The sequence below is a fragment of the Phascolarctos cinereus genome, unplaced genomic scaffold (genome assembly GCF_003287225.1).
Source record: "Phascolarctos cinereus isolate Bilbo 61053 unplaced genomic scaffold, phaCin_HiC Scaffold_4;HRSCAF=312, whole genome shotgun sequence".
Lineage (NCBI taxonomy): Eukaryota > Metazoa > Chordata > Mammalia > Diprotodontia > Phascolarctidae > Phascolarctos > Phascolarctos cinereus.
Genome location: NW_027555847.1, coordinates 378,102,121 through 378,125,912, shown reverse-complemented (window position 1 = coordinate 378,125,912; position 23,792 = coordinate 378,102,121). Strand labels below are relative to the sequence as shown.

Genomic DNA, 23,792 nt, shown 5'->3' with positions numbered 1-23,792 from the left:
GTTGCTTTTTCCCATTTATATTGTAGTTATGTTTTCTTGGCTCTGCTTGCTTTACTTTGTATCATTTTAGTAAGTCCATGCTTCTTTATATTCATCATATTTGTTGTTTCGTAGGAAAAGTGATATTCCACTGTTTCCATGTACACTGTTTACTTAGCCATTCTGGACATTTCTTTCAAGGCCCAGTATGATAGAGTGGGGTTGAAGACACACACACACACACACACACACACACAAAACTAATCGGTGCATTATACTAGGGTAAGTATGAAGGAGAGATCTGTGTGGTATGAGAAAACAAAGTGCTATGAGAAATTTGAGGTGAGACTTGAAAAAAATTCAAGGGGAGGAAGAACTTGTTTATATATGTATGCTACCATCAATTTAGGGAACTCCTGGTGAGGGACCTTATCTACCAGTACAGATCAGTAATTGCCCTGCAATTTTAAATCCTAGAGAGTTTTCTTGGATATAGGGAACTGTCCTAGAACAAGTACGCATAGCCTCTGTGTATCAGAAGCAGGACTTGAACCAAAGATGCCTGACTCCAGGAGTAGTCTCTTATGTATATATTACATGTATGTGTGTGTGTTGCCATATTAAAAAATGCTGCTGATTTTGCTGTGAGTGTCAAAGTCAAATTAGAATGAGTGCTGTGACTCCAAGTTGAGTATCCTTTATTCCCTTTTGGTTAGCATTTACAGCTTCACTTTAGAGGGCTTGTTGATTTTTTAAAGTGCCTAGCCCAAGCAATTAACATGTGATTATTGGACTAGAGTATTGCTTTAGGCTTGTTCTCTGCCTTTGATCAAAAGAAGTAGCCCTGTCTCAGTGTAGGTCTGTCTGCCATCATTAATTTTCAGTTATCAGTAGTAGTTAGACTGGCTTTGTAGAACTAGAAGTTACATAGATTTCAAATTATATGGTTTTTTTTCATACATTAAAAATTCGGTTTTATTTATAGGATTCAACACAAGCTCTTTTTTTTAAAAATCAGTCTGGGACTTCCAAGTACCATTGATCACTGTCTTTGGTGGGAGACTTATAACTGCAAGCTAGCACTGCTGGACTTTGAAATCAATTTAGACCTCAGTCATACTTCTGCCCCTGATCTTCATCAAAATGGTCACATCCTGCACCAATTCCTATTTCAGACTCTGACCTAGATATTTAAAGTTCTAAGTCACCCATCCCAAACTAAATTAATAGAACTTGCCCAAGTCAAAAGGTCTAGCAAACTAACAGGGCTGGGATATACTTTTCTTGTCATACTCCATTCCAAAATGCCTACCAAAAATAAAAATTATAAAAGGACTCTAAAATGTTCACATAAAGATGAGGCAATGGCTCGTTCAGTCACTTCTTGTATTCCCCTATTCAATCTAGTCTGCCATAATCAAGCAGAGGGAGCGCGAGGAAATTTTTTTCTTGCATCTTAGTGGAAACCTTAAAAGCAGACATAACTGCTCCAGCTCTGTCAAATTATATTTTTTAAGAAAGAATTCTCATCCTTCTCTCCCTCCCCCAATTGCAAACCATGCTAGTGAACTTAAAAACAACAATAATAATGTAAATGCTGTTGAAGAGGAAAGCCTGTCAAGGTAGAACAGGATTCCTAATTCCTACATCTGTAGAATAAGGGGGAAGTGTTCAACTAGGACCCTTCTAGTTCCTGAATGCTAAAATTTAATGAAAATGAATGAGAAAGAGAAAGTTTAGGACATGAGTATGTAATAAAACCTGGCCATATTTGAATTTTGGTGAAATCTAGACCTGTGGTTTTCTTGCTATTTTTAGATGCTGAGGGATGGGCAGAAGTTACTGAAGAATAATTATTTTATTTACCTCTTTTTAGTTATGTAAACCCAAGGGAAAATTGCTAAGAATTTTAACAAACTTTCATTCACTGCAGATTTATTTTCAGACTACTACTTTTTCCATAGCATAGAATTAAAATCTTAGTATCATGAACTTAGTATTCATTCTGTAGAGTGATTAAATTGTCTGCTAAAGCTTATAGTTTGGTATATGCAAAATATTTTTGAAGTAGATTTTTATGAATTTGGGTCATAATGGTCATTAAAAGAAAAGCAAGATTCTGACTAAGGGAATGGCTAGAAGCAGTTGATTTTGCTAACTTTTTTTTTACTGGGTAGATAGAACACAGCATTCTCTTAGGTAACGTAATCAGAGAGAGGTCTTGGTAAGTGTAAATATAGGTGTAGATTGTAATAAAACAGTGATATTTTATTTTTTAAACAGTATCCCATTTAAATAGTATCCCATCTACATTTGTTTGAGTTTAAGCTATAACAAACACAGTCTGTTCTTAGATTTAACACTTTTATCATTAAGGGTTTCCTAACATTGCTCTGTCCAGCTTAGCTGTTTGCTACAGATCTGAGAGTAGATTGGATAGATTCAGCAACATTTAACTCTAGGCCTGTGTAGGTCTCAGTATGTGGTGACCTAGCTTCTTCTAATGGAAATGGCATAGTTCTTTCTTGAACTTATGGTCTAGTTGTAAAAAGTAAAATGATTAAGGCAAAATCCTTGTTAGAAATCTGTGGCCTATGTCTTAAATATTGCTGATATACTAATAGTGATGGTTCCATTGTCTGTGCTGCAGTTTGAAATAGGACCAATTTCTTTCTTTTTATCTCTAAAGCTCCTCTGTGATACTCAGATCTTCCCCTTTTTAAGCCTCATTTTCCCCCTTTTCACATGAGGTTATTTCTCTATGGGATCTCAAAGGCTTCTTTTAGCCATGTTATGTTTCTTTCCCTCCTCTTGGAGCTTTGGTTTCTTCCTCTAGAGGTTTTGGAATAAATTGTAAGTCTAAGACCTTTTTAAAATGGGCCACTCTCTATATACCATTTGATGTGATTGACAACTTATTTGATTTTTAATTTGATGCTTTATCCAAAGCCTGATATTGAGCCAGACACATAACAGTAGTAGTGGTGCCTGCAGTGTGAGTTTCTGCTAGTGACCATTATCACACTTGGCCTATTTATAGAGCTTGTATCAGTGAAAGGACTGCTGGCAGGCAAGCCTGTTCTGTTCCTATGAATGTAGCATAACAGTTAAGCATGTGGTTGTTCAAAGTCAGTGCGCTCTGGAGCTGATGTGCACTTTATAAATCCATTCAACTCTAGAGATGGTTTTAGTTTTTCGCCATCCATGTCCTGGTACTCGTTAAGTCTTCACATTAAGTCTACCCTCTTAATGCACCTTCCTATCTTCTTTTCCTTTTTCCCAATCCTGAGTCTTTTATATCCCTCTATGCTAAACTTATTTATAGTCTCATAATCTGTTGTCCTGAGGATTGGGTAGGGAGACGTATTTGGAGAGGAGTGCTACTTGTGCAGGATGGATCTTTCTGCTAGTTTCATTTATCTTTGCCCCATAGTTACAGGCATTTAGCAACATAATTCAGAGTTTCTTTCTGCTACATCTTATAGATGTATCACCCCTTTTTTAAAGTTCAGTTCTGAACTTGACTGGCCAGTCAAAAAACTCACTCACTCTCAAAAGTTCAGGTTCTTATTGGGGTAGAGATACCATTGTCTTTTAAGTTGGCATTTTGTATAGATAATGTAGGTAAAAATGGATTATTTACTTTTTTTAGTTCTGGGAAGGTAATGTGTATAATTATTCTATACTGTTGTGGAATAAGCTCCTTTGTATGTCTCCATGTAATTAGTAATGGCATCTTACATTAAAAGTGAGGTCTGCATAGAGAAATTTGTTCAGAGAAGTTTCATTGATGATAGTCAGTATTTGGCTGTCAATAAAGCATTATTTTGAAACATTTACCTATTTTTAAATAGCATAGGGTATAGGGACGTTACATGTCCACAATCACCAAATTGAAGTGTTGTGAATCTCAAGTCAAGTCAGTCAAGGACCTGATTCTTTAAATATTTTTAGGTGAACCTTGAAAGCATTTTGCCTGTCTTGTATAAGTTGTCAGGGCACAGATTTATCAGCCAATTAGCAAATTTCACAGGGTTTAGTTTTGATATCATATGGAAAAGTAAGACACGTGAAGATCATATTTGAAATATGGTTTCACGAATAAAGAACCCAATAGTTCTCTTAAGATAAGTGAAGGGAAGTGGGTGATTTTGGGGAAAGAGCATTAGATCTGGAGGCAGAAAACCTGGATCATAATCTTGGCACTTCATTTTAGTTGTGTGACCTGATCCAAAGAAAGTCAAGTGTATAGTGGAGCTAGCTCTGGACTTGGTCTCATCTGGAGCTTAGTCTCTGTTATTTACTGTGTGACATTGGCTAAGTCACTTCATCTCTTTGCATCTTAGTTTCTTCCTCTATAAAATAAAGATGACCTCGTAAGATCCTTTCTACTTCTACTTCAGTGGTCTTATGATATAGGATTATCAGCTTCCTCATTTGTACAATGAAGGGATTTTTCTACACAAATCCAGATTTCCTTTACAGTTCTCACACTCTGTAATAGTTTTTCCACATTAAATTTAGTAGTAATGATCAATTCCAATGAAAGAAAATAAGGTTGGATATTTAGAGGTCTTGGCTGTTTTGAAAAAGAAATCTTGTCACACTTCCCATTTGCCTTTCTCAAAATATGCTTTGAACTTTCATTAAATGACATAATAGTCTTTTAGTTTCTTATCTTTCCCAGCCATGTTTTTATATATAGCATATACACATGCGTGCACATATGTGTACATGTGTATATGCATGTATAAAATCAGGTGATAGTTATTAGATGCTAATTTTCTTGGAGGATTACTGGTATAGACATTCTCCCTCATGATTAGGTTGTCACAGCACACCATTCTGATAGCCAGCTCAGTTGATACTGTGGAATAACTTTAAAAATCTGATTGTGACAATTGCTGAAACCCACAGGAAGTAGGCACAGAATGTTGTTTTGAAAGGCTTGTTTTATTCCAGTTTTGTCTTCTTGGTCCCCAGTCTGTCTCTGAACTCTCTGTTCTTGCTCTTGTGAAAAGGCTTTCTTGGGTACTATTTCTTAGTAGCTATGAGTAGAATTGGCAGAGTCTGCTGCCAGAAGAGAGAGGCAGGGGAGAGAGTATAGGTGGTAGGTTAAATTGGAGATTGACTGTCACAGATGCATGTTTACTTTCACTTGTGTTCAGAAGTATCCCTGAGGTCATTGAAAAAGAAAGGAAAAGTGACAGGTATCAAAGGTTAAAGATATAAGCATTCTGATTTTTAGAATCACTGTTTCTTCAGGAGAAAGTTAACTTCTCTATGTTCTAAGAGCTTACAGAACCTGTATGAATGTGTTTCCAATTGCTTAGTGCTGCCTTTTTTTTTTGAAGTTCCCGACAAATGTCTTCCATTTCATTGATGCCTTTTACTGATCAAAAAAGTACTTTTGCAGTGTTGCAACTGCAATTTTCATTATCTAATTGATCCTAAAAATTTTTTATTTTCAAATCAATTGAATTCAGTAAAATAAACATGATAGAATTTAAAATGCAGCCCCACTAATTGTATAAATTATATACAATTGTAGAAAGAAACTTATTAAATAACGTTTAAAAACTTTTATAGACTTTGGCTATAGTAAATGCTGAATTATATTAAGTACAACTTAAATGCTAAAAATCTTGATATTTGGACCTTTTGAAACTGAATTAAATGAAAACTAGCAGAGCTTTCATAAGCACTCTACTGTGTTATGAGTGTACCAGTATACTGTATTTGCAGGGTGTAATGGTGGAACATTCATAGACTTAGGAATCAGGTTTTAGTACTAGGTTTGCCACAGTATGATCTGGGACAGGTCCTATAAAATCTTTGGGCCTCAGTTTTGAAATGTAAAATGAAGAGGTTGACCGGATGCTCTCTCAAAGCTCTCCTAGTTCAAATGTTCATTATTTATCATGATTGGTTGGAAAGTAGATAGAATCTTGTCAGTTCCTATCCCCTTTTGTGTCTTAATTTTCCATTTTATTTTTTAATAAAAAATTGTCATGTCTTGGCTGGAGTTGAAAGTATAATACAGAAAGTAATATTCTTTCCGTAGGTGAGTAAAAATTAATAGTATCAAAGAAATGATACCTTTATTTTTTTTTTTTACATTTTAAGGGGATGTACTAAGTGGTTGCAGTAGAATGAATCAAAAATTTTCAGGGAAAAATATTTTGCCTTGCTGACTAAATCAACAAGATTACTCAATGCACTGATGGAGTATCTTTCTACCTATGTCATACCTAAGTATAACATCTTTTATTGGGTGAGTCTTGAGTATAATCAAGAATATGGTATGACATATAGTTTTTATTTCCTTTGGGAAGCTAGTTTAAAGAAAATCTTCAGGCCTTTTAATGTTAGATGTGTGTCTTAAAGGTATTTGATATCTTAGAGAGACTGTATGGTGGGAGAGCCCAGAAATGGCATTGTTACGGGAAGTGTTGACTGACCGGCTCTGGCAATTTGTTTCTATGTCCTCATGGAATTAGTTTTAATAATGTTGTAGAAATTATTGGTATCATATACCATATCAGTAAAGATTTAGGAATCTTATATTTGATCCAGGACTCTCTTTTCATTTTAAGATTCCTTTTCTCCTAGGCTGGGCTGATAGGACCTGAATGGAACTTGGAACAATGTGGGCCTGGCTGTCTAGTACCTATTTCCTCTTCATTTTTAGAAAATGTGATTATGGTTTTAGATTGCCATCTTATATTGAACACTTCTTGGCAACCGCTAAAAGAGCTTTTGGATGCTCTGCTATTTTGGGAAAAACTCAGGAGGTGTGGATATAGAAATTTTTTTTTCTTGCCAATGAGCACTGCTTTTTTTGATTACTGCTTTAAATATGTAGTTATTCAACCATTGTTTTGTTTTAAAGGAATGCCTAAAAAAGTATTATTTTGACTTTGACAATTTGAACTGATTAAAAAGTGGACACTGAAGAGACTTGAGGACTAGTATAGCCTAAGGCTAGAACTAGATAGCTAGAAACTGTGTATCTTTGTCTTGTCTCTCCACTAAGATTGAGTGACATTGCTCAATAAATACTTACTTAATTGTATTGAATTCCCTATTAGATGGAGAGAGGGGTATATTAGCATGAGTATCAGATATATATTGGAATATGTGAGAGACATTGTGATATAGTGGAAAATAGATTTGGAGACAGGAAATAATCTTATGAGTTTGAATACACTGCCACTTAACTAGGTATGCATTTTGAGGCAAGCCCCTTGGTCCTGAGTGTTGTTTCCTCTTCTATGAAATGAGAATAACTTTATCTTGCAGTGATGCTATGAGAATTAAATGACATGATGGATGTAAAACACTGTGTAAAAACATTAAAGCCTATGTAAATGACAGTCTTATTATTCAACTCAATTCTAAATAATCCTTGATCATTGACCTGCTACTTAGCTTTTTGTAAATAAGTAGTTCTTATAAATAACTAATAAAAATATTAAAACATTCTACAAACATATATAAAGTGTCATATAAATATATAATGGAAATTGTTAGTTCTTTGCTTAGAATATGCATTACCATTAAATTGCACCCATTTTTAAGGGAAAAAACCCATTTATTTTTAACATTCTTTTCTTTTTAAATTTTGAGTTCTCAGCTCTCTCCCTCCTTCCTGTTCTCTCCCATATCTACTGAGAAGGCAGGCAATATGATATCAATTATAAGTGTGAAATCATGCAAAACATATTTCTATATTAGCCATATTTTAAAAAAATCAAGAAAAATAAAGTGTGAAAATTATACTTTGATTTGCATTCAGAGTTCATCAATTCTTTCTCTGCGGGTAGATAGTACTTTTTTCATCATGAGTCCTTTGGAATTGTCTTGGAACATTGTATTGATCAGAGAAGCCAAGTCTTTCACAGTTGATTATCTTTACAATATTGCTGTTACTGTGCACAAGGATTTCCTGGTTCTTCTCACTTTATTTTGTATCAGTTCATATAGGTCTTGCCATGTTTTTCTGAAATCATTCTCCTGGTTATTTCTTTTCTTTTTTTCTTTTTTTTTTTTGTGAGGCAGTTGGGGTTTAGTGACTTGCCCGGAGTCACACAACTAGTAGGTGTTGTGTCTGAGGCTGGATTTGAACTCAAGTCCTGCTGACTTCAGGGCTGGTGCCCTATCCACTGAGCCACCTAGCTGCACGCCATCCCCCCCACCCCCCACCGTCATTTCTTATAGCACAATACTACTCCATCACAGTGATATGCCACCACTTGTTCAGTCATTCCCCAATTGATGAGCATCCCTTCTATTTTCAATTCTTTGCCACTACAAAAAGAATTGCTATAAATATTTTTGTCCATATAGATCCTTTTCTGTTTTCTTTGATCTTTTTGAGATCCAGACCTAGTAGTGGTATTTCTGGGTCGAAGGGTATACAGTTTTATAGTCCTTTGGGTCTGGTTCCAAATTGTTCTTCAGAGTGGTTGAACCAGTTCACTACTCTACCAGCAGTTCATTAGTGCAGTGCGCTTCTTAAACTGTGGGTTGTGACTCCATGTGGGGTCATGTAACTGAATGCGGGATTCGTGAAAAATTTGGCAATAGTAAAAGGTTTCTGAATGTGCAATGATCAAAAATTAATTCAAAATCAAACGTTTAATGGATCCAAGGTGTTTCTGGCAGCGTTTGCTCATGTAGCATTATGTGACTTCACTGCAGCCTTGGTTCTGAACCCACAACATGCGCACTTTGCACTGAGTATGTTGTCAGTGCCAACAAACCTGCTGGAAATACCTCAGCTTAAATTTGAGACTATTGAATGTTATAATTGCAGTGTTTTTATTGTACATAAAAGTTTTCTGTTCTTATAGAAAGATAATAGTTTAATTTTGGAAAATAAAGACTTTAAGTATTTTCCTACTGTCGTTCCTCAGTATCAGATTAGTATATCTTTGGTTTGTATTGTGTTAGAATGTTTGATTTTTAAAATTGCTGTTATCTCCTTTTACAGGCGCATAGGTGTTTAATTGCAGCAAGTAAAGACAAAAGCTCTTTAAAAGTATTTCTCCACCGTTACCACTGTATGTGTATGTAAGTGTGAACATCAATTTTTTTAAAATAAGCACAATGTAATTTCATAAACTAAAGCTAGTATTTGAGAAATTATTAGCAATATTTATTTATATTTTAGGACAAAAATTTTTTTGGTTATGGGTAAGTGCCTAAATTTAGACAGAAGAGGTAAAAATACTGATGATGGAACAGCATTCTTTGCTACCAGGATGTGATACATCTGAAGTGACAAGAAAAACAAAGTATGTCGAATCATTTTTGCAATATGGATTTACTTCTGATAATGATGATGGTGTGAAAAACTTCTTTGCTTAATTTGTAATGAAGTTTTGGCTGAAGAGAGCATGAGACTAGCCAAACTAAAATGACATCTTAATACCAAGTATGCAATGTACTGCAATAAACGAAAGGAATATTTTGAATGACTTTTAAAATCTAGATAAAGAAAAACAATGTTTTGAGAAATTTATTACTGTCAATGAAAAATATTGACTTGCAGCTTATGAAACTTATTATTTAACTGCAAGAACTAAAAAGCCCTATGCAATGGTGTTAACTGCTGCTATTAAAATGTCAGAAATAGTTCATGGGAAAAAGTATGGGAATGAAATTCATAAATTCCTTTATCAAATGATACTATATACAAAAGAATTTCTGAAATTAGTAATCACCAATACCAGCAGCTTATTACTAGACTTAAGGGCAGCCCAAAGTTTGCAATTCAGTTAGATGAAACAACTGATTTCTAACATGGCACAGTTGTTGCCTTATGTAAGATATGTTTATAAAGGAAGTATACGTGAGGAATTATTGTTTTGTCACTCTTTGGAAGGGCACATGAGGGGAAGATATATATCTTAAAATTGATCAATTTTTCACAAATGAAGTTTTACAGTGGAAAAATGCATTGGAGTCTATACAAACAGTGCTGGAGCATTGATGGGTGAGAATGTTGGATTTGTAGCAAAAGTTAAAGCTGGTGGCAATGAACATATCACTTTTACTCACTGCATGATTCATCAGCAGGCACTTGTAGCCAAAAAAAAAAATATCACCAGAGTTAGATGTTGTGCTTCATTGTACTATCAAAATCATTACCTTTATTAAAAGCTCTGTCCTTAACAGTAGTTTATTTTCAAAACTTTGGAAAGACATGGACTCCAGTTACAAAAGCTTATGACTACCTACAGAGGTAAGGTGGCTCTCAAGAGGGCAAAGTTTAAACAGATTATTGAAATTAAAAGGTGAAGTTGTTATATTTTTGACTGAGCAGAAATTGATTTTATTAATTTTTTTCATAATGACATATGGCTTTCAAAACTGTTATTTGTCAGATATTTTTGAAAAACTCAGTGATTTAAACATGTCCCCTTCAAGGAAAAAATTGTAACATTTATATTAAAAGATAAAATTGGAAGTTTTAGTAAAAAAGTTAACATATGGAAGAATAGGGTAGAAAATGGTTTTTTAGAAATATTTACAGGTGCAGATGATTTTATAATTGAAAATAACATTCTCCAAAGATTTAATTGCAAGAGTTATAATTGATCATCTGAAGTGCCTGGAGGCACAGTTTTAGAAATGCTTCCCTTCAAATTTTGAATCTAAAAAAAACAAGTTGGATTCATAAACCATACTCAATTGAAACAAAAAACGTTAGTTATCTGCCATTAAAAGTTCAAGAAGAATTTGCCAAGTTATCAAGTGACACAGGTTTAATACTTGAGTTTTCCTAAAAAATCATTCAATGAATTTTGCTTGGGATTAGGACAGAATTTCTAACAATTTCTAAAATGACCCTAAACATATGTCTGCCATTTTGTACTACGTATTTATGTGAAGTGGCAGTCTCAGCATTGATGATTATAAAATCAAAGTATCAATCAGCTCTGAAAAATGTTGAAGATATTCTGCATCCTACATTATCAAATATTCCACTAAGATTTAATTCTATATGTAAAAATAAACAATCCCATCTATCTCATTAGTATGCAAATTTGCTTTTGTCTTAATAAATGGTAAAATTACATATATATATCAAGGAATTGTTTTAAAATAAATTTCCTTATGATTTATTATCAGTAAATGTTTGATTTGTATACCTGTTTTATATACCTATATACCTGGGGTAGCGTAAAAATTTCTTGGACAAAAAGGGGTTGTGAGTGGAAAAAATTTAAGAAGCCCTGCATTAGTGTACCTATTTCCCCCTCATACCCTTCAGCATTTGCCATTTCTGTGAGGTGGTACCTCAGAGTTGTTTTAATTTGCTTTTCTCTAATGAATAATGATTTAGAGCATTTTTTCATATGACTATAAGTAACTTTGATTTCTTCTTCTGACAACTGCCTATTTATATACTTTGGTCATTTATCAATTGGGAAATAGCTCTTTTTTTTAAAAATAAATTTGAATAAGTTCCCTATATACTTGAGAAATGAAATGTTTAAATGTTTATCAGAGAAATTTGGCCCTTAACATTATTTTGATCTTCATTGTCTATGGTAACTTTTAGCAAAATGTAGTTTTCCTGATTATCTCTTTTAATTAGGTCTGTTTTTGCTTTTACTTTGTCTCAGATTGTGATTTCTACTCCTGCTTTTTTTTTTTTTTGGTGGTTCAGTTGAAGCATATAGATTATGTTCCAGCCCTTTATTTTAACTCTGTGTCTGTCTGTTTAAAGTGTGTCTTGTGTAAACAAGATATTGTTGAATTCTGGTTTCTAATCTATTCTGCTATCTGCTTCTGTTTTATGGGTGAGTTTATCCCATTCACATACACAGTTATAATTACTAATGTGAATTTCTCTCCATCCCTTTTCTTCTTTTTCTTCTATCTCTTTTCAACCTGTCCTTCCTCAAAAGTCTATTTTGCTTCTGACCACTGCCTTCCTTAATCTGTCCTCCCTTTTATCACCCCCTCACCCTTTCTTTTTATACCCTTCCCCTCCTGTTTTCCTTTTGGGAAAGATAGATTTCTATATACAGCTGAGTGTGTGTGTGTGTGTGTGTGTGTGTGTGTGTGTGTGTGTGTATGTATTTTTTCTTCCCTCTTTTAAATCAGTTCTGATGAGAGTAAAGTTCAAGCATTGCCCAGCATCCTCCTCCCATTTCCCTCTCTATTGTAAAAGCTCTTGCTGTTTTATACTTCTTTTATGTGAGAAAATTTCCCCCATTTTACCTGTGCTTTCCCACTCTTCCCAGTGAACCCCTCTTTCTCACCTCTTTATTTTTTTGGAGATCATTTCAACATAATCAACTTATACTTATGCCCTCTTTCTATGTAAACTCCTTTTAACTGCCCTAAGAATGATAAAGTTTCTAGGAGTTACATGTGTCATCTTCCCACATAGGAATGTAAATAGTTTAACTTTATTGGGACCCTTATAATTATTCTTTCCTGTTTACCTTTTTGTGTTTCTCTTGAGTCTTATGTTTGAATGTCTCATTTTCTATTCAGCTCTGGTCTTTTCATCAGGATGCCTGAAAGACCTCTATTTTGTTAAATATCTATTTTTTCCTCTTGGGTGATTACACTGAGTTTTTCTGGATAGGTTATTCTTGGTTGTAATCCTAACTCTTTTGCCTTCTGGAATATCATATTCTAAGCCCTTTGGTACTTTATTATGGAAGCTGCTAAATCTTCTGTGATCTTGACTGTGGCTCCACAATATTTGAATTATTTCTTTCTGGCTGCTTAAAGTATTTTTTTTCCTTGATCTGACAGCTCTGGAATTTGACTATGCTGTTTTTAAGAATTTTCATTTTAAGATCTCTTTCAGGAGATGATTGGTAGAGTCTTTCAATTTCTGTTTTACCCTCTGGATCTAAGATATTGGCGGCAGTTTTTCTTGATAATTTCTTTTTTAAAAAATTAATTTATTTATTTTTAGTTTTCAACTTTCACTTCCATGAGATTTTGAGTTCCATACAAATTTTCTCCCCCCACCCCAAGATGGCATGCAGTCTGATATAGGTTCTACATATACACATATACATTCATATTGAACTTATTTTCACATTAGTCATGTTGTAAAGAAGAATTAGAACTAATGGGAGAAACCATGAGAAAGAAGAAACAAACAAAAATAAAGAAATGAAAAAAGAGCAAATAGTATATTTCGATCTGCATTCAGACTCCATAGTTCTTTTTCTGGATGTGCACAGCGTTTTCTATCATGAGTCCTTGGAGTTGTCTTGGGTCCTTGCATTGCTGAGAGGAGATGAGTCTGTCAGAGTTAGTCATCACACAACATGGCTGTTATTGTGTACAACGTACTCCTGGTTCTGCTCACTTCACTTAGCATCAGTTCATTTTAGTCTTTTTCTGAACGTCTTTTCTGAAGTCTGTCTGTTCATCATTTCTTATAGCATAATAGTATTCCATTACATTCATATGCCACAACTTGTTCAATCATTCTCCAACTGATAGGCATCCCCTCAATTTCCAATTTCTTGCCACCACAAAAAGAGCTGCTTGTAAATATTTTTTTGTACGTGTGGGTCCGTTTCCATTTGTATGGTCTCTTTGGGATACATTCTTAGAAGTGGTATTGCTGGGTCAAAGAGTCTGCACATTTTTGTAGTCCTTTTTTTCTTGATAATTTCTTGGATTATGTCTAGGTTCTTTCTTTGATTATGGCTTTTAGGTAGTCCAATAATTTTTAAGTTGTCTCTCCTTGATCCCAGGTCAGTTCCTTTTTCTGATGAGATGTTCAACATTTAACATTCTATTTTTTTTCATTCTTTTGACTTTGCTTTATTGTTTCTTGATGTCTCATGGAGTCATTAGCTTCCACTTGCCCTTTTCAAATTTTGAAGGAATTATTTTCATTGAGCTTTTTGCTTGCCTGTTTTAAAATTTGGCCAATTCTGCTTTGTAAAGAGTTCTTCTCTTTGGTGGATTTTTGTGCCTCTGTCTCCATTTGGCCAATTCTGTTTTTTAAGGTGTTCTTTTCTTTTTCTTTTTTTCTTTTTAGGCAATTGGGATTAAGGGTCACACAGCTAGTAAGTGTCAAGTGTTTGCTCTGAGGTCAAATTTGAACTCAGATCCTCCTGACTTCAGGACTGGTGTTCTATCCACCATGCCACCTAGCTGCCCCAAGGTGTTATTTTCTTTTGTATTTTTTGTACCTCCTTTACCAAGCTTTTAATTCTTTTTTCATATTTTTCTTATATCACTCTTGTTTCTTTTCCAATTTTTTTCTCTACCACTCTTATCCCTTTCTTTAATTCTTCCAAGAATTCTTTTTATATTCAATTAGCATTTTTCTTTGAGGGTAGCTGTTTTCACATTGTTGTCTTCTTCTGAGTTTATGTCTTGCTTTTCTCTGCCACTATAGTAGCTTTTTACGGTCAGATTCTATTATTGTTGTTTGCTCATTTTTTCAGGCTATTTCTTGACTTTGTATTTTATGGTAAAGTTGGGCTCTTCCCACCTGGGGGTTGGAGTGGGGGGACTATGCCATGCTTCTGGCTTTTTTGTGCTTCTGTTTTCAAAGCGAGTTCTGGCAGTCTGCAAATTTTTGATTCTTCCGAGGTGATGTGATTCTGGGACAGTTCTGGTCTATGCTCTAGTCTTTACCCAGGAAGGGCCCCTGGTCCCTTGCAGGTATCTGCAAGAACTAGTGCTCCTCTTTGCCTTGAAATTGTGACCAAGGTCCCTACTCCCTTGTGACCAACCCCCAGCACTCCTGTCTGCCCTGGGACTGTGATCCAGAACTGTGTATGGTCAGTAGAGTTGTCAATCAGGGCCAGCTGTATCCAGTGACAGGAATGAGTTCTCTATAATCTCTTGCTGACTAGTCGTTCAACCCCTTTCTTGTCTCTGGATTGAGAGTTCCCAAAGCTGCTGCTGCTGTGGACAAGGCAACAGTGGATGCTTGTGTGGGCTCCATCCAGACAGGCTTCCGCTCAGGTGTCACAGACTTCTCCTGCGCACCTTTTAAATTGTCTTAGGCTGGAAGCATTTCTCACCCTGACCTTTTGTTGGTTCTGCCACTCCAAAATTTGATTTGAGGAGTTATTTTAAAGTTGTTTAGAAAGGAAATATTGAGAGAATTCAGCTAGGTAGCTGCCTGTAATCCTCCATCTTGATTGTGCCCTTAGCTAATGTCAGTTGCACCTATTTTTGAAAGAACACAAGCATGGGGAAAACATTCATTGAATACTTTTTACTTGTAAGTGGCTGCAACATTTAGTTTATTCGTAAAGATCTTTTAGATATCAAGTTAGCCAAAAGGCCTGATCTTTCTTGATCATTTAATGACTCTTGAAAGGTTTAGAGATTGTCCTGATTACATTACTGCTGAATGATTATAGTCTATCTCTGAAACTTCCCTAGGACATTCTCTCTTTGAAATACCTGCTTTCAGTTGCTGGGAAGCAAAAGATAAAGATAGAGTGGCCCAGCTAAAGCACAGGTTTTTTCTGGGAAGTATAGAGCCGGAGCCACTCGCTGAAGTAACTTTATGTAAACTTTTGACCCTTCTTGTTAAGAGTACTGGATCTCTGTTCACTAACAAAAATAATGCAATAAATACTTTTGTTTGTTTCATATATCAGGTAATATAGGTAAACATCATCTTTGATTGCAAAAGAGAATATAAAACAATGAACAGATTTGTGTTAAAGCATCTGTCCTTGGTAGTTGAAAGTATCACCATCAATAAATATTTATTGTGTTTCTTTATAACAATTGCCAATTATGTAGTCCTTTGAGGTTTATTTCAGAGTATTTTAAATATATTATTCATTCATTCATTTGAATGATTTTTACCACAGTTCCCTGAATGAATCAGATATGGTAAGCCTTGTTATCCTCATTTTGCAGATGAGACAACTAAGACTTGGAAAGGTTAAGTGACTTGCCCATCTCCACAGAGCAGTTATTAAATGCCTAAAGTAGAATTCGAATCCAGGTCTTCCAACTCCAAGTCTCATTCTTGTTCCCATTGTACCTACCTTTTTTTTTTATTGCTATTTAGACCTTGTAGGTATTGGAATATATAAAAGTTATTGAACATGGTCCCTGCCCTTGAAGGACTTAACATTATTTCATCAACATAAGGCACATGCATAAAATTCTTAAGAGTCAAGAAATGTCATTTGTCTTCATTTACTTTCCTAGTTACTGGGTGAATTTTGGTAAAGTTATTCAGGATTTTTGTATTTTTCCAGGCATATTACTGTGAGGCACATGCTTTCTTGACTTACAAAAGTTATTGTTTGTATCCATCCCTTTCTTCACACTTACATAGTCACTACCCTCCCCTATTTCATACTATGTCTCACTTGGACTACTGTATTAGTTCTCTAATTAGCTTCCTTGCCTTTAGCCTTTCCCTTCTCCTGTCTATCCTCCATTCAGTTGCCAGATGACATTCCTATCATACAGGTCTGACTTTATCATTCTGTTTAATAAACTTCTCCTGTTTATCTTCCACACAGTTGCCAGATGACATTCCTAATGTACAGGTCCAATCTTATCATTCTGTTTAATAAACTACTGGCTCCTTGTTAGCTCTAGGAACAAACACAAACTTGTTGATTTAGTATTTAACATAACCTGGCTCCAGTCTAATTTTCCAGCCTTGTTACATGTTATATCCCTTCATTCGTGTTATATCCCTATGATCTAGCAACACTGATCTGTTCCTTACACACAATATTCCAGCTCCTGTTTTCATGCTTTTGTATAGTTCATTTCCTATTCCTGGAGTGTACTCCATTTTCGTATCGCTGTGAAGAAAAAGGTCTGCTATTTTTTTTAAATTACAATTCTATATTTAACTTCAGTTGATGAGACATTGACTAAACTGGCTCTGCCTTGGGTTCTTTCCTCCCTCTATACTGTTTTACCTGGTCATCTCATCAATTCCCATGGTTTCAGTTATTATTTTTATGTAGACGTGTCTTTTGGACATCTTGAACTGGATGTCCCACAGACGTCTTAAACTCAACGTGTCAAAACCTGAATTTATTATTTTTCCCTGACCTAAACCTTCCTTTCTCCCTAACTTCCCTATTAGTGGGAGGGTACTGCCATCCTTCCAGACATCCAGGATCAAAACCTCTGTACTCTCTCTCATTCCATAAATTGAATCAGTGGTCAAGTCCTGTCATTTCTGCCTTTATAAGCTCTCTTGAATATGCTCCTTTTCTCTTCTGACACTGTAACCATGCAACCACTCGGGTGCAAAGCCCTCATCTCTTCATGCCTGGACTATTGCAGTAGCCTGTTAGTTGGTCTCTCTGCCTCAAGTGTATCCTCCACTCAGCTGTCAAACTGATCTCCTAACATACATGTCTGATTGTGTGACTTCCCCTATTCAGTAAGCTCCAGTGGTTTCCTGTTACCTTGAGTATCAAATATGAAGTCCTCTGACTTTTAAAACCTTTCCTAAGTCCTTTCCTGCCTTCCAGTCTTCTTATACTTAATTACCTCTACCCACTCTGTGATCCAGTGACACTGGCATTGTTGCTGTTCCTTCCATGAAACTCTCTATCTCTTGATTCTGAGTGTTTTCATTGGCTGTTTGCTATAACTGGGCTGTTCTGCCCCCTCATCCTACATTTCCTGTCTTTCTTCAAGTCTCAGCTAGTCCCACACCCCACCCTTATAACAAAAATAGTTAAGCAAGTGAAGTACACTATTGACACACTATTCTATACCTATAACCTCTCAACCTTCTGCTTAGAGAAAAAAACGTTTCATCAGTCTTCTTATTAACACTAGTTATTTACCTTAAACCGAATTTTTTTTTTAGTATTTTCTTTCCATTAAATATGCCTCTTGATTCTACTTTCTCTATTCTGTATAAGTTCATACAAGCATTTCCCAGTTTCTCTGAATAATTCAAATTTGTTGTTTCTTCCACAAAAAGTGGTGTTAGTAACATGGGGTTTTCCCCTACTTTGATACATCTTTGACCTCATTTTGTTATATGCCTAGATGGCTGGCTGGATCAGAGTTTGAATAGTTAAATGACTTTCTTGAAAAATTCCAAATAGTTGAAATGGTTTTATCAGTGCAAAGCCCTACCACCAGTATGCTAGTGTTCCTGTCCAACCCTAGCTCATTCCACATTGCTGGTTTGTGTTTATTTCATATTTTCCAATTTAGTGTGAGGTGAAACCAATGTTGTTAAAATTTTCATTGCTCTTAGTCATTTGTTGTAATATTTTGTTTGTTAATTGTATTTCTTAATTCTGAAGGTCATTTGTTCATCTCTTTTGACCATTTAGCTCTTAGAAAATGGTTCTTGGTTTCATATTTTTGTATCAGTTTCCTGTAGCAGCTTTAATTTTCAGTTATTGATTAAATTATTTTTCCCAACTTACCTTTTCTTAGTTTTATTTTATCTTTTATGAACGCCTCTATCCTTTGGTTTAGACTTTTCGTAGTTGTAATTGTGAAAGGCACCTCCTTTCATTCTCTTTATCTCATCCCACTGTGTGGGCGCCATTTATTTATTTATTTACAATGTTACTTTTATATTTAGGTTGAGTATCCATTTGAAACTTATTGTGGAAGTGTGAAAGTGCTGATCTAAACATTATCTGCCAAGCATATGAGCAGTTTTCCTAGTAGTTTTTGACAAAGAAGGAGAGGAGGGTTATTATTTTAATAGTAGGTACTGAATGGATGACTAGCATCAACTTTAGAAGTTACTACCAGAATGGTGTTAAAAGATTCATAAGGTGGAATTGAAGCAACTCATTCTGCGAGTGTGGAAAGAAGTAGAGCTGTGACCTTAGAGAAAAAATATGAGGCAACAGTGAGCCTATATTGGAAGACTTGAAGAGTGTTGATGGGGAGAGAAAGGCTCATTCTGGTACTGGGAGTTTGGCTTAAAGGTGAAATAGTTTTGGAAAAATTATATACTCGATATCCAGTTTCAGGTATGCTTTCCACTTCAAGGCTGCTGTTCTCAACATGGGGCTGATATAGCCACATGTATGAGTAGCTTAAGATGAGATCCTGGTTCTTAGCATGGACAAGCTCTTCAACAATGGTGTATTGAGGAGTGTTTCCTTCTTGTACATTTCTGAAAGCATACGGGAAGCTTTATAAAAGTAGATTGTGGAGTGGTGTTTGAGAATTCCCATTTCCATGATGGTAATATTCTAGGTTACAAATTCCTTTGGTGGTTGATGTTAACTTTTCCATTTTCACCTGTACCTTAGCCAAGTTTTCAAAGGTGTCATGATTTTCCTTGCACAACATCTCAAGCTCCTCATTATATTTGGATGTATCTTTTGAAAATGAGATCCAGAAACAATGCTATTGCATTCTCTTTCCACCTTGTCCTCAGTACGTCTGCGACTTCAGTACTCAAGACTCAGACTGTTGCAGCTGGAGGAACTAATGGAATATTGTTGTATCACAAAAAATGGAAGTGATGGATTTGAAGAAACTTGAGAAGACATATATGAACCAAAACAGAATAAAGTGAGCAGAACCAATAGAACAATGTGTATGAATGTTATGGCAATGTAAAGAAAAACAATTTTGACCAATTATGACTTAAGAAGACTGATAATGAAGATTTCTTCTGACTCATAGATAGTTTTTACATGATAGACTAGAGTTTCACTGTGAAATGTACGTTTTCAGACATGGCCAATGTATTGATTTGTTTTACTTCTGGAGTAAGTTGTTAGAAAGGATGGCTTCTAGTAGGGGAAAGAAGAGGCTGAAGCTGGCAGGTAGTGACAGTGCTTGGGGAAGAGGGATAGAAGAAAAGAAAGGAAAGTAATAAAAAACCCAGAAGAGAACAGAAGAATGTTTGGAATGGACACTGTCAGGGCAGTTTGGTTTCTCTTGTATTGTTTAATATACACTTAAAAACATAGTGTACATAACAGAAGTTTGTATTTTAATATATTGTCTTTATTTCTGTTCTTTGTAGATTGAATACTGACAGAAGAAGAAAAAGTCAAAGCATTGATTCAGGACCTGTTTTTCCACAGCAGTAGAGTTTGGTTTAATTTCAGTAGTTGTTAAAGCGAGAATAGCATTGAGAGCAGTTTGAGCACATGGAGTATATTTACTAGTGTACTTTTTTTTTCCTGCTGTTTTCATTTATGTGGGGGAAAGATAAAGTAATGCCAATGGCCCAGGAGGCATGGAACAGCTGTGCAGTAATTATAGTAATAATGGCTAATATTTCTTTAGTGTTTTTTGAGAATTTATCTTGAGTGGTTTAGTTTATGTCAGGATTCTTCTGTCTTTACACTAGTATAGTCGCCTACAGGTTGGGACATATCAGCTGTTTCAGCAGATCTGAGGAGTTAATAAAAAATTTGGAACAAAAAGAGGAAAATGTTATCAGAGGAATTTTTGTCTGGGATGCCAAAGCTAATGTCTCCATTCTTTCAAGAAAGCCTGTGTAGTCTTCAACTCTAACTTGTTGTTAAGAGTACCAATTTTAAGCCTTTTTGTGAAATTAAATCTTAGGATTCACTGCTGTAGTACTACATCATAAGATGGGCTATTGGAGATCAGATTGACCAATGAGATTACCATTCCTAAAATCTGACAGAACTTGGAACATCCTTTAGGCTTAAGACATTAAGCCATTAAGATATTAAGTATTAATCTTGGAGATGCTGCTGTACAATATTATCTCTTTTTCAGATACAATCAGTTTTAAATTACCTTGTATGAACAAATCTTTAAGCTTGCTTTCAGCTCTTTTGCCCTCACTATGCTGACTTTTTTTCCCCATTTCTTCTGTAAAATTTTATACTACAAGGACCTACTACTAAATAGTAATGAATGAAACATCATTTTGTGTGCCAAGCATTTATTTGTTCTAGTGCTTGGAATACAAAGATAGTCTTTGCTTTCAAAGATCCTATATTTCAGTAGGGGGAAACAGCATATAAAAAGGGAGAGCTTTCAGGGAGAGGGAGATGTGGGACTTCTGTTGTTGAATAGCACAATGTCCAGGTGAATGGATGTGCATAATGGCTTTTGACCAGATAGATATAGCTTAGTTTTTTAACTGAGTTTGCGTTTACTAGCCAGTCAAGCTCAGTCCCAGAGTGGGGCTGGGGGAGAGGAAAGTAGATTTCTTTTTTTTTAATTTTTCCTTTTTACAAAATTTTTATTTTATTTTCAGTTCCAAATTCTCTCCCTTCATCCTCTTCCTCCCCCCAATCAAGAATGCAAAAAAATACAATACTCATTAAATGTATGAAGTCATGCAAAACATATTTCCACATTTTAGGAAAAAAGAAAAGAACATGCTTCTGTCTTTACTCTGAGCCCATCAGTTCTCTCTCTTGAGGTGGATGATGATTTTCATCATGAGTCTTTTGGAATTGTGGTAGGTCATTGTATTGATCAGAGTTACTAAGTTGCAAAGGACATTTCCTTTTCCTTTTTATTTTTTTAACATGTGTTTTTAAAACTTTGCGTTCCCAATTTTCTCCCTTCCTCCTTCCCCACCCACCCTCATTGAAAAGGCAAGTATCTCAATACGGGTTATAGATGTGTAGTCATGCAAAACACTTCCATAGTAATCATGTTGTGAAAAACCAAGTATATTTCTCTTTATCCTATCCTACCCCCCATTTATTCTATTCTCTGTTTTGACCCTGTCCCTCAGAAGTGCTTGCTTCTGATTATCCCCTCCCCCAATCTGCCCTCCCCTCTCTCACCCCTTAATTTTATTTTCCAGATATCACCCCTTCATCTTCAACTCACCCTGTGCCCTCAATCTAATTATCTGTGCCCTCTATCTAATCATCTATCTGTCTATACATACATATAATTTTTTTTCCTTCCACTACCCTAATACTGACAAAGGACTCATGAGTTACAAATATCATCTTTCCATGCAGGAATGTAAACAGTTCAGCCTTAATAAGTCTTTTGTGATTTCTCTTTCCTGTGTACCTCTTCCATGTTTCACTTGAATCTGGTATTTGAAAGTCAAATTTTATATTCAGGTCTGGTCTTTTCCTCAGGAGTGCTTGAAAGAGCCCTATTTCATTGAATGACCATTTTTTACCCTGAAGGATTATACTCAGTTTTGTTGGGTAGGTGATTCTTGGTTGTAATCCTATCTCCTTTGCCCTCTGGAATATCATACTCCATGCCCTCTGGTCCCTTAATGCAGAAGCTGCTAAATTTTATGTTATCCTGATTGTGTTTCCACAATACTTGAATTGTTTCTTTCTGGCTGCCTGCAATATTTTCTCCTTGACCTGGGAATTCTGGAATTTGCCTACAATATTCCTAGGAGTTTTCCTTTGGGGATGTCTTTCAGGAGGTGATTGGTGGATTCTTTCAATTTCTATTTTTCCCTCTGGTTCTACAATATCAGGGCAGTTTTTCTTGATAATTTCTTGAAAGATGATATGTAGGCTTTTCTTTTTGATCATGGCTTTCTGGAAAGGAGATTTCTTACTTGTGTTCTTTCCCATTATTTTTCCTCCTTTCCCCAATCTGACTCATTTCAGACACTAGGGAAGAAGTCCTGATAATTAAAACTTATCTACTGTTTGAACCAATTACATGGAAGATGATAAAATAATCCTACTTAGCCTGAAACATAATCTAACCAAGACAGAAACAGGAAGAATTGTACTAAGCAGTGGGATAGTGGTACATTACCTAAATCAGATATTCAGAGGTTGGCTTATTTAATTTTACCTGAAATGTTTTGAGTTTACTAAGTAAGAGCCACGTTCAAATTTAAATACAAATGTTCATTCTTAAGCTCATGTTCTTAAGCCCTACCATTCTTTCCCAATATCACTTTTCTAATTGTTGTACTTCTTTAAGGATTTGGCTCATCCAAGAAGTCTTTCTTGACTTAACTTGATCCCATGAGGATTTTTCCTTTTATGGGAATACATTGACTTTTGCCTAGTTGTATAGGCTGTAGTTAAGTCCAGATGTAAATATGGGTTCATAAATCATAAATCCTTTAAATTAGTAAGATGCGGTGCTTCAAAAAGTGTAAATATTATTATTTTGCAGGGATGATTTTTGTTTTCTAAAAGGAAGTATTACTTACTCGTAATCCTAGATAGCCATTCTGGTTTTTGGTGCAGGTAGCCCTTGGTTCTTAAATATGGTTCCTGAAATACTTTCTGTATTTCTGTCATTCAAGTATTTCTTTATATCTTTTTTTTTCTGGTGAGGCAATCTGGGTTTAGTGACTTGCCCAGGGTCACACAGCTAATAAGTGTCATGTGTCTGAGACCGGATTTGAACTCGGGTCTTCCTGACTCCAAGTCCAGAGCTCTATCTATTGCTCCATCTAGCTGCTCCTTGAAGTTATTTCTTATACCCTTAACCCTCTTTTTTTTTCTTTGTAAAGAATGTTTTATTTTTTACATTCATTGTTAAAAATTTTGAGTTCCAAATTCATTCCCTCCCTTCCTTCCCTTCCCCCTCATTAAGAAGGCAAGCAATTTGATATAGGTATACATGTGCAAAATATATTTCCAAATTGGTCATGTTGTAACAAGAAACAGACACAAAAAACCCCTAAGAAAAATAAAAGTAAAAAACAAAAGTGTGCTTTGATTTACATTCAGACTCCATCAGTTCTTTGTTTTTGGAGGTGGATAGCATTTTTCGTCCTAAGTCCTTCAAACAATTGTTCTCACAGTGTAGAATAAAGGGCTTGGAATAGATGGTCTGTAAGGCTCCTTCCAACTCTGAAATTCCATGATTGTATGAATTTCGTCTGTATGTACCTGGCTTTACAAAACACTTGAGAAATTGTATGTAGA

General features: G+C 35.3%; 1 protein-coding gene and 1 non-coding gene across 2 annotated transcripts in view; one reads left to right on the top strand and one right to left on the bottom strand.

Annotated features, from left to right (window-relative positions):
- The window catches only part of ARK2N (arkadia (RNF111) N-terminal like PKA signaling regulator 2N), a 118,640-nt gene that overhangs the window by 5,243 nt on the left and 89,605 nt on the right, over positions 1-23,792 (top strand). The window contains 1 exon segment of the mRNA XM_020985763.2: positions 8,975-9,054. The gene's annotated coding sequence lies outside the window, so the exon portion shown is untranslated.
- Positions 1,362-1,481, bottom strand: LOC144457317 (small nucleolar RNA SNORA31). The gene has a single exon (XR_013486629.1). It is a non-coding gene; the product is annotated as a small nucleolar RNA SNORA31 (small nucleolar RNA).